This window comes from Mus musculus, chromosome X (genome assembly GCF_000001635.26).
Source record: "Mus musculus strain C57BL/6J chromosome X, GRCm38.p6 C57BL/6J".
NCBI classification, from domain to species: Eukaryota; Metazoa; Chordata; class Mammalia; order Rodentia; family Muridae; genus Mus; species Mus musculus.
In genome coordinates, this window is record NC_000086.7 from 127,737,672 (window position 1) to 127,749,552 (window position 11,881).

The following is an 11,881-nucleotide window of genomic DNA, read 5'->3' on the forward strand; positions in this document are numbered from 1 at the left end:
ATGGAGACAGGAAGAGAGAGGAGAGGATACAGGGGGCAATAGACAAGAATAGTGAAACAAGAAGTGAAAGAAAGGGCAACTAGGGGATAAAGAGAAGGAGAGAGTATGGAGACAGAGTAGGGGTGAGGAAGAAAGAAAGAAGAAGATATGGAGAGAGAGAGAGAGAGAGAGAGAGAGAGAGAGAGAGAGAGAGAAGGAAAGATGAAAATGAAAATTAGAAAAGAGGAGAGAAATGTGGGGAGAGAAAGGGGCAATATATAAAAATGGTAAAGAGGAAGGACAAAGCAGAAAACGCAGAGAGGGTATGAAGGAGAGGAAGAAGGAGGGAGTCGAAGAGAGATCAGGGATAAATACAGAAGAGAAGGAAGCAGAGAGATGGGAATCAGAGAAAAAGGCATAGTAAGAGTAAGATAGAGGATGAGAGACGAAAAGTAGGTTGAGACACTCCTGCTCTCTTTCTCTCTTTCTGTTCTATACATTTTTTCTTTCCATTATGCATCTTTCTCTTTCCCTCTATACCTCCCTGGACTGATCCCCTTCTCTACAACTGTTTCTCCTTCTCACTGCCACTTCTTTTGCTCTGTAAGTCTCTTTTCCCTATCTTGTTCTCCTACATATTTAATCTCTTTTACATTTACCTCTCTATATTTCTTTCTCTTCCCACCTCTATTTAGCTCTTACCCTATTTATGACTCATTCTCTTTCAGTCTGTATATTCCCTCTCTCTCTCTTTCTCTCTGTTTGCTCTGTCTTTCTATCTCTTTCTCTCAGGGGACAGCTTGAGAGAAAGGCAGGAAAAAGAATATGATACATGAGCCAGAGTTGAAGAGAGGAAGAGAGAGAAGGGTGGAAGTAAATGAGTGAGAAAACATGAAGGAAAGAGAGCAAAAGAGAAAGGGGAGGAGAAAGAGGGAGAGAGAAAATGGGAGATGAAGGGACAAAAGTGGGAAGAAAGAAATAGGAGGACAGAAAAAGTGCATATGTGAGAGTGGAAGAGGGATGAGAAAGGATAGGGAAGATGCAGTATGAAGCAATGACAGAGATATAGAGAAGTATAGACATGAAGAGGAGCAGAAAATATTGACAAAAAGGAGATGGAGGTGTAGATGGAGATACACATAGAGAGAGAGTGTGTCTGAGAGGGAGTGTCATAAAGAGAGTCAGAGATAGAAGGAGAGAAAGAGGAGAAGAAAGAGTAAGAGATATTGAGAAAGACAATTGATGAAGGGAGAGATAAGAATGGGGAGAGACTGTTAGGGAAAGAGAGATAAGAGAGTAGTAATGAAAAGGAAAGAGATGGGAAGTAAGAGTGAGAGAATAATAGAATCATGTGACCCTAAAAGAAGAGAAATAGAATTTAAAAAGAAAAGATAGGAAGAGCAAAATAAAGGTGTTTTTGCAAAGATGGAGGAAGAGGATGGAGACAACATTGTAAGGATAGTGAGGGAAGGCAAGGGGAGAGAAACAAAGGAGGCAAAGAGATAAAGGAATTAATGAAGAGAGATTTGGGAAAAACAAAAAGGGAGGGCATGAAAAAAGTAAGAAATAGGAGGAAGACAGAGTGATAGAAGGGGGGATAAATGGAATAAGACAGAGTGGGGGGTGGGGGGGCAGAAGCAGGTGAGCAAAAACTGTGGCAGTGGTTATATGGGGCTTCCTATGCATAGTGACACTTATAATAATTGAAAGATATACTGTACCTGGAGGCAGTTCCAGGAGGGAAGTCTTAATGTATGTGGTTGGGATTGCATGCCTGTTTGATGAGGGGGTTGTCTTAGTTAGGAGTTCATTGCTATGAAGGGACACAACCAAGACAACACTTATAAAGCCAAATATTTATCTGTGACTGGCTAATAGCTTCTTCAGTTCTATACATCATTATGGTGGGATGCATGTTAGAGTTTAGTCATATATGATGCTGGCAGAACTGAGAGTTCTACATCTTAATCTAGAGGCAGAAGTACAGAATTATCCTATTAGGCATAGATGAGCTCTGGAGACCTCAAAGACCTATCTTCCATAGTAACAACTTTCAACAACAAGAATATAACTACTCAAACAAAGCCATATCTCCTAATGGTACCACTCTCTAGTAGCACAACATTCAAACACATGAGTTTATGTAAGCCATACCCATTCAAACCACCACATTCCACTCCCTGGCCTCCATAGCCTTGATTCTATAACAAAATGATAAGTGAAATTATTTCAACTTCAAATATTCCCAAAGTCTGTAAAAGGCTCAAAGTCATTTAAGAGTCCAATGTTCAAAGTCTCTTCTGAGATTTATGCAATCTTTTCACTGCAGTCCCCTCTAAAATCAAAATCAAAAAGCAGATCATATAGTTCCAACATCACAGGATGAAGATTTTTATTCCAAATTGTCATAGTAGAAAATTCTGGACCAAAGCATGACCTAAAAGAAAAAAAAGAAAACACCCCCCAAAAAACCAGCTGGGCAAACTGTAAACTCTCCATCTCCATGTTTGATGTGTTTATTGCAACACAGTTCTTTCTCTTGGACTTGTTCCTTGCCCTCCATGTAGCTTTCCTCAGCAGGGATTTCAATCACGCTGGGATTTCTATTATCTCAGGGTATCCAAGCCACCTTCAATTAGACAGTTTATTCCAATGTCTGGAATACACACATGATCTTCTGAGCTTCTCCAAAAGTTTTGGTTCACTTGTCCAGCTCTGTCTTCTATAGCATGCTAGACTAAGGATGACTATGCACCATTGTTGTTGCTGTTCTTGTTCATCCTATGCTACTGGCATCTCCAATATTCTGTGGCCTTCCACTTCAAATAAGCTTCACATTCACCAGCAGTGTTCCATATGCTCTACTCATGGTGCCAAGCCTCAACTTCTTTGCATGGTCTCTTAAGACCTGGACCTGCAACTGCCACTTAGGAAGCATCTTCAGCAATGGCCATTTCTTGTCTCTCAAATGCCAATTCTCAGCTGCTATCCATGACCCCTTCATGCTTTCATACCAGTATCACCTGGGTATTTTTACACATTGCCAAGTCCATCTGCCAGCAATAGTTCTGTAACACATTTTTTTTTTGTAATCTCAGAAAACATCTCCCAGAAGATTTCACTTTGGCAATACAGGTCTCTCTCTCTCTCTCTCTCTCTCTCTCTCTCTCTCTCTCTCTCTCTCTCTCTCTCTCTCTCTTAACATAAATTAATTTTAAAGCAATCAAATAATTAATTAATTTATTTACATTCCAAGTTTTGCCCTCTCCCAGTCCTCCTGGCAGATTTATTCAGACCACTCCACCTCCTCTTTACCTCTGAGAGATTTCTCTACCCATGGCTATCCCCCTTTCTTGGGGCATCAGATATCTACAGGATTAAGTGCATTATTTCCCAATGAGGCCAGACAAGGCAGTCCTCTGCTACATATGTGTCAAGGGCCTCAAACCTGCCAGTGTATGCTCTTTGATGGTTGGCTTAGTCTCTGTGAGCTCCAATGGATCTGAATTAGTTGACACTGCTAGTCTTCCTATGGGGTTGCTATTCCCTTGAGCTACCCCAATTCTTGCCCTAACTCTTCCATAGGTCCCCCAACCTTAATGCTTAGCTGTGAGTATTTGCACCTGTCTTAGCCAGCTTCCTATAGAGCCTCTCATAGAAGAGTCATGCTGGGTTCCTCTCTGTAAGTATAACATAACATCATTTACAGTGCCAGGGTTTGGGGCCCACCAATGGGATGGATGCCAAGTTTGGCTGGCCACTGAACAGCCTTTCCCTAAGTCTCTGCTCCATTTTTGTCCATGCATTTCTTTTACAAAGGAATAATTCTGGGCCAAAAGCTTGAAGGTAGCTTGGTGACACCATCTCTCCAGCAGGGGCCCTGTCTATCTCCTGCAGGTGGACTCTTCAGATTCCATCTCCCCTGGTTGGGCATTTCAGATAAGGTCACTCCCACTGAGTCCTGTATTTCTTTAAGGGATGTATTTGTTTCCTCTTTAAGGTCTTCTACCAATTTGCCTGTGTTTTCTTGTATTTTTTGAAAGCAGTTACTTATATCCTTCTTAAAGGGCTCTATTGTCTTCATGAGATGGGATTTTAGGTCAGAATCATGCTCTTCAATTTTGTTAGTGTGTCCAGGGCTTATGGTGGTAAGAGAACTGTGTTTTATTGCTGCCAAATTTCAATAGCTTCTGTTGCTTATGTCCTTGTTTTTGCCTTTTGCCGTCTGGTTTTCTCTGGTGTTACCTGATCTGGATGTTTTGGACTAGAGGAGGCCTCCATGGAGGCAGGAAGCACTGTGTGATCTGGGTTAGAGCACTCCTCCTGGGAGCCAGGGTGTGCTATCTCTGATTAGGGCAGGCCTCCTGTCTCCATGCTTAGAACAGGCTTGCTGGGTCCCCGGTTGGAATAGTGCACCTGTGTCCCTGAATGGGGCAGACCTGCTAGTGCTAGGAGCAAGCAGTTTATGGGGTTCAGAGGGCAGGTTTGCCACTCTGTACAGGTGCAAGTAGAGGTGCAGACTGAAAGTAATTTGGATCTCAGGCAGAGGGGGATATATCCCAAGTTTGTTGGCCTAAGTGGGGGGTCCCAACTGGCATAGGTTTTTGGTAATGGGTCTCTCCTGTGCCTCTGGTTAGGGCACACCTCCTGGGAGACAGGCAGGCTACAGGGTTGAATTGGCAGCAGACAAACTCAATGCCATGGATGCAGGTTGAGGTGCAGACTAGGGCTCAGGTCAATTGACACAAAACCCAAGTATGCTGAGCTCTGTGGCATTTCAAGCTGGCATGTGTATAGAACTAGGTTTCTCAACAGTGTCTCTGGTTAGGCCACACCTACTGGGAGACAGCTAGGGTGTGAGGACAGATGGGGGCAGGCACATTGATTTGCCAAGTCTGTATATAGGGTACAATAGATCATAAGTGTGTTGAGCTCTGTGGGAGTACCAGATGGCATGGGTATTGAGGCTAGGATCTGACCTGTGTCCCACTCGGGCAGGCTTCATGTTATTCAGGCAGGATGTGTGATTGGAGCGGGCATTGACTTAGTGCAACACAAGTGTAAGTGAAGTGGCAGACAGGAAGGACTATAGTTCTTAGGCAGAGTGGGATAGATCCTGCATCTGCTAGGCTCTGTGGGGGACCCAATTGTCATGTGTGTTGGGACAGATGTCTCACAGGTGTCCCTGGTTAGGGGACACTTCCAGGGATAAAGGGAATCTTTAGGGTTCAAGTGGGGGAAGGCATGCTTCTCTCCAACAGATGCAAGTGGAGGTGCAGCACAGAATGATTAATGGGCTCAGACAGTATAGGATTTATCCAGTTCTGCTGGGCTCTGTGGGATTTCAGCTGTCATGGGTATTGAGGCTGGGGATTTACCTATGTCCCTGGTTAGGACAGACTTCCTGGGAGATAGGCAGGCTGTGGGGTCGGAGTCTGGACAGGCTTGTGACTATGACACAGGTCCAGGTAGAGTTGCAGACTAGAAGGGCAATGGGGCTCAGGCAGTGCAAGATAAATCCAGTCTGCTGAGCTCTGTGAGGGTCATAGTATCAGTATTGGGGCAGAGGTCTCACCTGTGTCCTGATTAGGGCTGACCACCTAGCAGACAGGCAGTCTGTGGGCTCAGAGGCAGGGGCAGGCACTCTGCTATGCCATGTATGTAGGTTGAGTTTCAGACTTGAAGGATGATGGGGCTCAGGCAGAGCAGGATAGATCCCATGTTTGCAGGGTTCTGTGGTGATCCAAGCTGGCATGGTTATTGAGGTGGGGTCTCAGCTATGTCCCTGTTTAGGACAAACTTTCTGGGAGACAGCAGGGGGTTAGAGGAGGGGCAAGCATGCCAATCTGCCACTGGTAAAGGGGAAGTTGCAGTCCAGAAAGAGTAGGGCTCAGACAGAGCTGGACAGAAGCAAAGTCTGCTAGGCTCTGTGAGTATTCCAACTGGTGTGGTTAATGGGACAGGTGGTTTCACCTGTGTTCCTGGTTAGCGTAGTCCTCCTGGGAGACAGGCAGTCCGTTGGGCCAGAGTGGGGACAGGGAGAATACTCTGACTCAGGTCAAGCTGGATGCAGAATGGAAAAAATGGGGCTCTGGACACTGTGCAGAAGTCTGTGTGTGTCCAAGTTGGCATCGGTATGTGGGTAGGGGACTTACCTTTTTCCCTTGTTAGGTCAGACCTCCTTGGAGACAGGCATGTTGTGGTGTCAAGTTGGGGGACAGGCAAGGTACTCAGCCAAGGGTGCAGGTGGAGATGCAGACTGGAAGGAAAACCAGGCTCAGGCTGTGCAGGACATATGCTGGTCTTGGGGGGATCCAAGTGGGCATGGGTGTTGGAACAGGGGACTCACTTGCGTCCCTTAATAGGGCAGACCTCCTGGGAGACAGTCAGGCTGTGGTGTATGTGCTAGGGGAGTATGCACACCATCTGACTCAGGTGTAGGTGTAGGTGCAGATTAAGGGATGATGAAGCTCAAGCAGAGCAGAAGAGATCCGAGTTTCATCTTCACTGTGGGAACCCAGCTGGCATGGGTATTAGTGCAGGGGAGTCACCTGTGTCCCTTGTTAAGGCAGACAGGCAGACTGCGGTATCTGTGGGGGAGAGAAGGCACCCAATCCTGCTTCCTGTGCAGGTAGAGGTGCATAACATAGGGATGATGGGCTCAGGCAGAGCAGGGTATATCCTAGTCTGTTGTTCTCTGTGGAGATCCTAGTTGGCATGGGTATTGGGGCAGGTGTCTCTACTGTTTCCCTGGTTTGGGCAGACCTCCAGGGAGACAGGCTGGCTGTAGCGTCTGAGGGGTCAGGAACCCCAATCAGAAAAGTGTACAGGTGAGGGTAGGGGCACAGGCATAGCTGGAAAGAATCCAAATCTGCTGGGCTCTGTGATGGTCCCACCTGGCATAGGTACTGAGGCGGGGGATTCACCTATGACCCTGGATAGGGAAGACCTCCTGTGAGACAGGCAGGCTGTGGGGGAGGACAAACTTGGGACTATGCCACAGGTGCAGGTAGAGTTGCAGACTGGAAGGACAATGGATGGAGCTCAGGCTTTGCAGGATAGACCTCAGTCTGCATAATTCTGTGAGTGTTCAAGCTGGCATGCATATTAGGACAAGGGACTCACCTGTGTCCATGGTTAGGGCAGACATCCTAGGAGATAGTCAGGCTGTGGTCTCTGTTGGGGAGAGCAGACACACAAATCAGCTTCCTGTACAGGTGGATGTGCAGACCATTGGGATGATGGGGATCAGGCAGCACAGGATATATTCCAATCTGCTGAGCCCTTTTTGGATGCCAGCTGGCTTGGATATTGGGGTGGAGTTCTTTCTTGTGTCATTGGTTACTGTAGACCTTCTGGGAGACAAGTAGGCTCTATGGTCATACGGCAGGCAGCCATGATGCTCTGTCCCAGGTGCAGGTGGGTGTCCAGTCAGTAAGTACCATGGGGCTCAAGCAGAGCTAGCTACATCCCAATCTTCTGGCTTCTGTGGGATTCCAAGCTGACATGTCAAGGGACTCTCTTGTATCCCTTATGACAGACCTTCTGATATCCAGGGAAGCTGTGGAGTTGAGTAGCAGGCATGCCAATCTGCCCTGGTGCAGGTAGATATGCAGACGGGAAGGACATTGGGACTCAGGAAGAGAAGGATAGATCCAAGTCTGCAGGGCTCTGTAGGGGTTTGAGCTGGCATAGCTATTGGGGCAGGGGTCTCCTCTCTTGGAGGAGGGGCAGGTACACCTGTCTGCCATGGGTGAAGGTGAGGGTTCAGAACTGAAAGACAATGGGGCTGAGGCAGACTCAAATAGATGTCAAGTTGGCTGTGCTCTGAGGGGCGGGGGGGGGGGTGGTGGTCCCTGCTGGCATGGGTATTGTTTCTGGTTGTCTCATCTGTGTCCCTGATTAGGACAGACATCAGGGAAATCAGGCAGGCTGTGTGTTCATGTCGGGCAGGCATGCATCTCTGCCACAGTGCAGACTTGGAGGATGATGGGGCTCATGCACATCATGTTGACTGGGCTATGTGTGGGTCCCAGCTGGTGAAGGTATTGGAGTCAGGGGTCTTACCTCTGTCCTTGGTTAGGTAAGACGTCTGCTGGAACAGGAGATCTGTGGAGTCAGAGGAGGAGCATCCATGTTGATTTACTACAGGTGTATGTGAGGGTGCCCTCCAGAAGGAAAATGGGGCCCAAACAGAACTGGATAAAACTAGTCTTCTGGGTTCTGCAGGTGTTCCAACTGTCATGTTTTGTAGGGGAGGTCTAACCTATGTCTCTGGTTAGCACAGATATTCTGAAAGGCAGGATGTGGGGGCAAGCGGAGTGTGGGGAATTAGCAGGCACACAACTATGCCCCTGGTACAGGTACATGTGTCAACTGGAAGGACATTAGGACTCAGGCACAGAAGGATAGATCCCAGTCTGCTGGGCTCTGTGGGGTTCCCTGCTGGCATGGGTCTTGTGGTGGAGGTCTCCTATATATCCCTAGTTTGGGCAGACCTCATGGGAGACAGGCAGGCTATATGGTTGGATGGGGGTCAGGCAAGATGATCTGCCATGGGTGAAGTTGAGGGTACTGTCCAGAAGGACTAGGGAGAATGGAACAGAATCCACATCTGTTGGACTCATTGGAGCTCCCAGCTGGGGTGGGTGTTGGGATGGGAGTCTTCACTGTGTCCCTTGTTAGGGTTGACCTCATGGGAATCAGGTAGGCTTTGCAGTCTGAGGGGTTAGGCACACATTTCTGCCATACATGTGTTGAAGGTGCAGACATGAAGGAAGCAGAACTCATGAAGTGCCAGATATATCCCTTGTAGACTGGGCTCGATGGGGGTCCCCATTGTGGTGAGTATTGAGGAGGGGTCTTGCCTGTGTCACTGGTTAGGGAAGACCTCCTAAAACAGGAGATCTGTAGTATCAGAGTAGCGTTAAGCATGCCTATCTGTCACAGGTGTAGGCGAGTGTGGTATTCAGAAAGACAATCAGACTCAGGCAGAATTGGATAGAACACAAATATGCTGTGCTCTGTGGGCATTCCATCTAGAATGCATTTTGGGGTGGTGGTCTCTCCTGAATCCCTGGTTTGGGCAGGCCTTATGTGAGACAGGCAGCAGACTGTAGTGTCCATGGAGGAGAGCATGCAGCATGCATGCCATTTGGCTTCATATGCAGGTGGAGGTGCAGACAATAGGGAAGACGAGACTCTGGCAGAGATGGTATATCCCAGTCTTCTGGGCTTTGTACAGTTCCCAGTTAGCATGAGTATTGTCATAGGGGTCTATTCTCTGTCCTGGTTTAGGGCAAACCTCCTGGGAGACAGGCAGGCTGTATGATTGGGGGGTAGGATGGCATGTTGCTATCCTCTAAGTGAAGCTGGATGAGCAGACTGTAATGAGGGGCATAGGCAGATTAGGTTAGATCCCAGTCTGCTGGGCTCTGTTGGGTCCTAGCTGGCATGGGTATGGTGGCAGGCGACTCACCTCTTTCTATGGTTTGAGCAGACCTTCTATGAGACATGGAGGCTGTTCTGTGTAGGCCAGGGTTGGAGCAGGCACCCGGGTGCTGGTGATGGTGCAGTGTAGAAGGACAATGAGGCTCAGACGGAGTAGGGAAGAACCCAAGTCTGCTAGACTCTCTGGATGTGCCATCTGGTGTGTGTATTTTGGGCAGCAATCCCATCTGTGTCTCTGATTAGGGCAGACTTCATGGGAGTCAAGTAGGCTGTGTTGTCCGAGAGTAGGAGGCATGCTACTCTGCCACAGGTGCAGGTGGAGGTGTAGACTGGAAGGTCAATGGAGCTCATGCAGATCAAGGTAGATATCATGTCTGCTGGGCTCTGTGAGGGTCCTAGCTAGAGTGGATATTGGGGCATGCTTCTCACCTAAGTCCCTGGTTAAAATATACCTCCTGGGAGAAAGCCAGGCTGTGGATTTAGGACAGGGACTTGCAAGCAGCTTTGCCATTAGTGTAGATTGAGGTGCATGCTAAAAGAACTGAAGCACAGGCAGAATGGAGTAAGTCTGACTCTGCTGGGCTCTCTGCAGCTCCCAGATGGCATGGATACTGTGGAAGGTGACTTAACTGTGTCCCTGGTTAGGGCAGACCTCCTGAGTGACAGGCAGTGTCTTAGTCAGGGTTTCTATTCCTGCACAAACATTATGACCAAGAAGCAAATTGGGGAGGAAAGGGTTTATTCTGCTTACACTTCCATACTGCTGTTCATCACCAGAGGAAGTCAGGACTGGATCTCAAGCAGGTCAGAAAGCAGGAGCTGATGCAGAGGCAATGGAAGGATGTTCTTTACTGGCTTTCTTCCCCTGGCTTGCTTAGCCTGCTCTCTTATAGAACCCAAGACTACCAGTCCAGAGATGGTCCCACCCACAACGGGCCTTTCCCCCTTGATCACTAATTGAGAAAATGCCTTACACTTGGTCTCATAGAGGTATTTCCTCAACTGAAGCTCCTTTCTCTATGATACCTCCACGTATGTCAAGTTGACACACAAAACCACCCAGTACAATTGACCACTTGTCAACTTGACACACAAACAAATCACTATTAAGCCTCAACCCTTACATTCTTAATCATCCCCAAAGTCTAAATAACTTTAAACGTCCAACAGTCTTTACATATTCTTAAATTTTCAATCTCTTTCTTCTTACAGTTAAAAGTCTCTTAACTGTGGGCTCCACTAAAATAGTTTCTTCCTTCAAGAGGGAAAATATCAGGGCACAGTCATAATCAAAAGAAAAATCAATCTCCAACCATCCAATGTCTGGGATCCAACTCACAACCTTCTGGGCTCCTTCAAGGGCTTGAGTCACATCTCCAGCCATGCTCTTTGTAGCACATGTGTCATCCTCTAGGCTCCAGATGCCTGTACTCCACTGCTGCTGCTCTTGGTGGTCATCTCATGGTACTGGCATCTCCAAAACACTGCATGACCCCTTCAGTCCTGGGTCATCAATTGCAACTGAGGCTGTACCTTCACCAATGGCCTTCCATGGCCTCTCACAGTGCTGAGCCTCAGCTGTTCTTCGTGACCCCTTCATGCCTTCAAAAACAGTACCACCTGGGTGACTCTTACACATTACCAAGTCCTGCTGCAGCACGAAGTAGAACCTTGGTTATCTCTGGAACACAGCCTCTTTGTGTTCTCAGAAAACACTTCCCAGAAGATGTCACCTCAATGATGCTGGTCTCTTCTTTTTTTTTTTTTTCCATTTTTATTAGGTATTTAGCTCATTTACATTTCCAATGCTATACCAAAAGTCCCCCATACCCACCCACCCCCACTCCCCTACCCACCCACTCCCCCTTTTTGGCCCTGGCGTTCCCCTGTACTGGGGCATATAAAGTTTGTGTGTCCATCTCTTTTCAGTGATGGCCGACTAGGCCATCTTTTGATACATATGCAGCTAGAGTCAAGAGCTCCGGGGTACTGGTTAGTTCATAATGTTGTTCCACCTTTAGGGTTGCAGATCCCTTTAGCTCCTTGGGTACTTTCTCTAGCTCCTCCATTGGGGGCCCTGTGATCCATCCAATAGCTGACTGTGAGCATCCACTTCTGGTCTCTTCTTAATCACCGCTAATCTCTTAGCTCCAGCCAACCAGCATCAATAGTCCCAGTAATACAAAGATTGCACTTTACTAGTTCTGGTATCTTGTTAATCACAGTTGATTCTTCAGCCCCAGCTAACCAGAACCAAAGAATCTTCACAAAGTAACAATGGCCCTGAAAAGAGTATTTAATCTTCCCTCTGAAATTTCACAAGCCAGGCCTCCATCTTCTACACTGTTCCCAACATTGTCTTCCAAGCTCCTACACAACATCTCACAGAGTTCTTAACAGCAAATGGATCTTCTGGCTCAAAGTTCCAAAGTCCTTCCACAGTCCTCCCCAA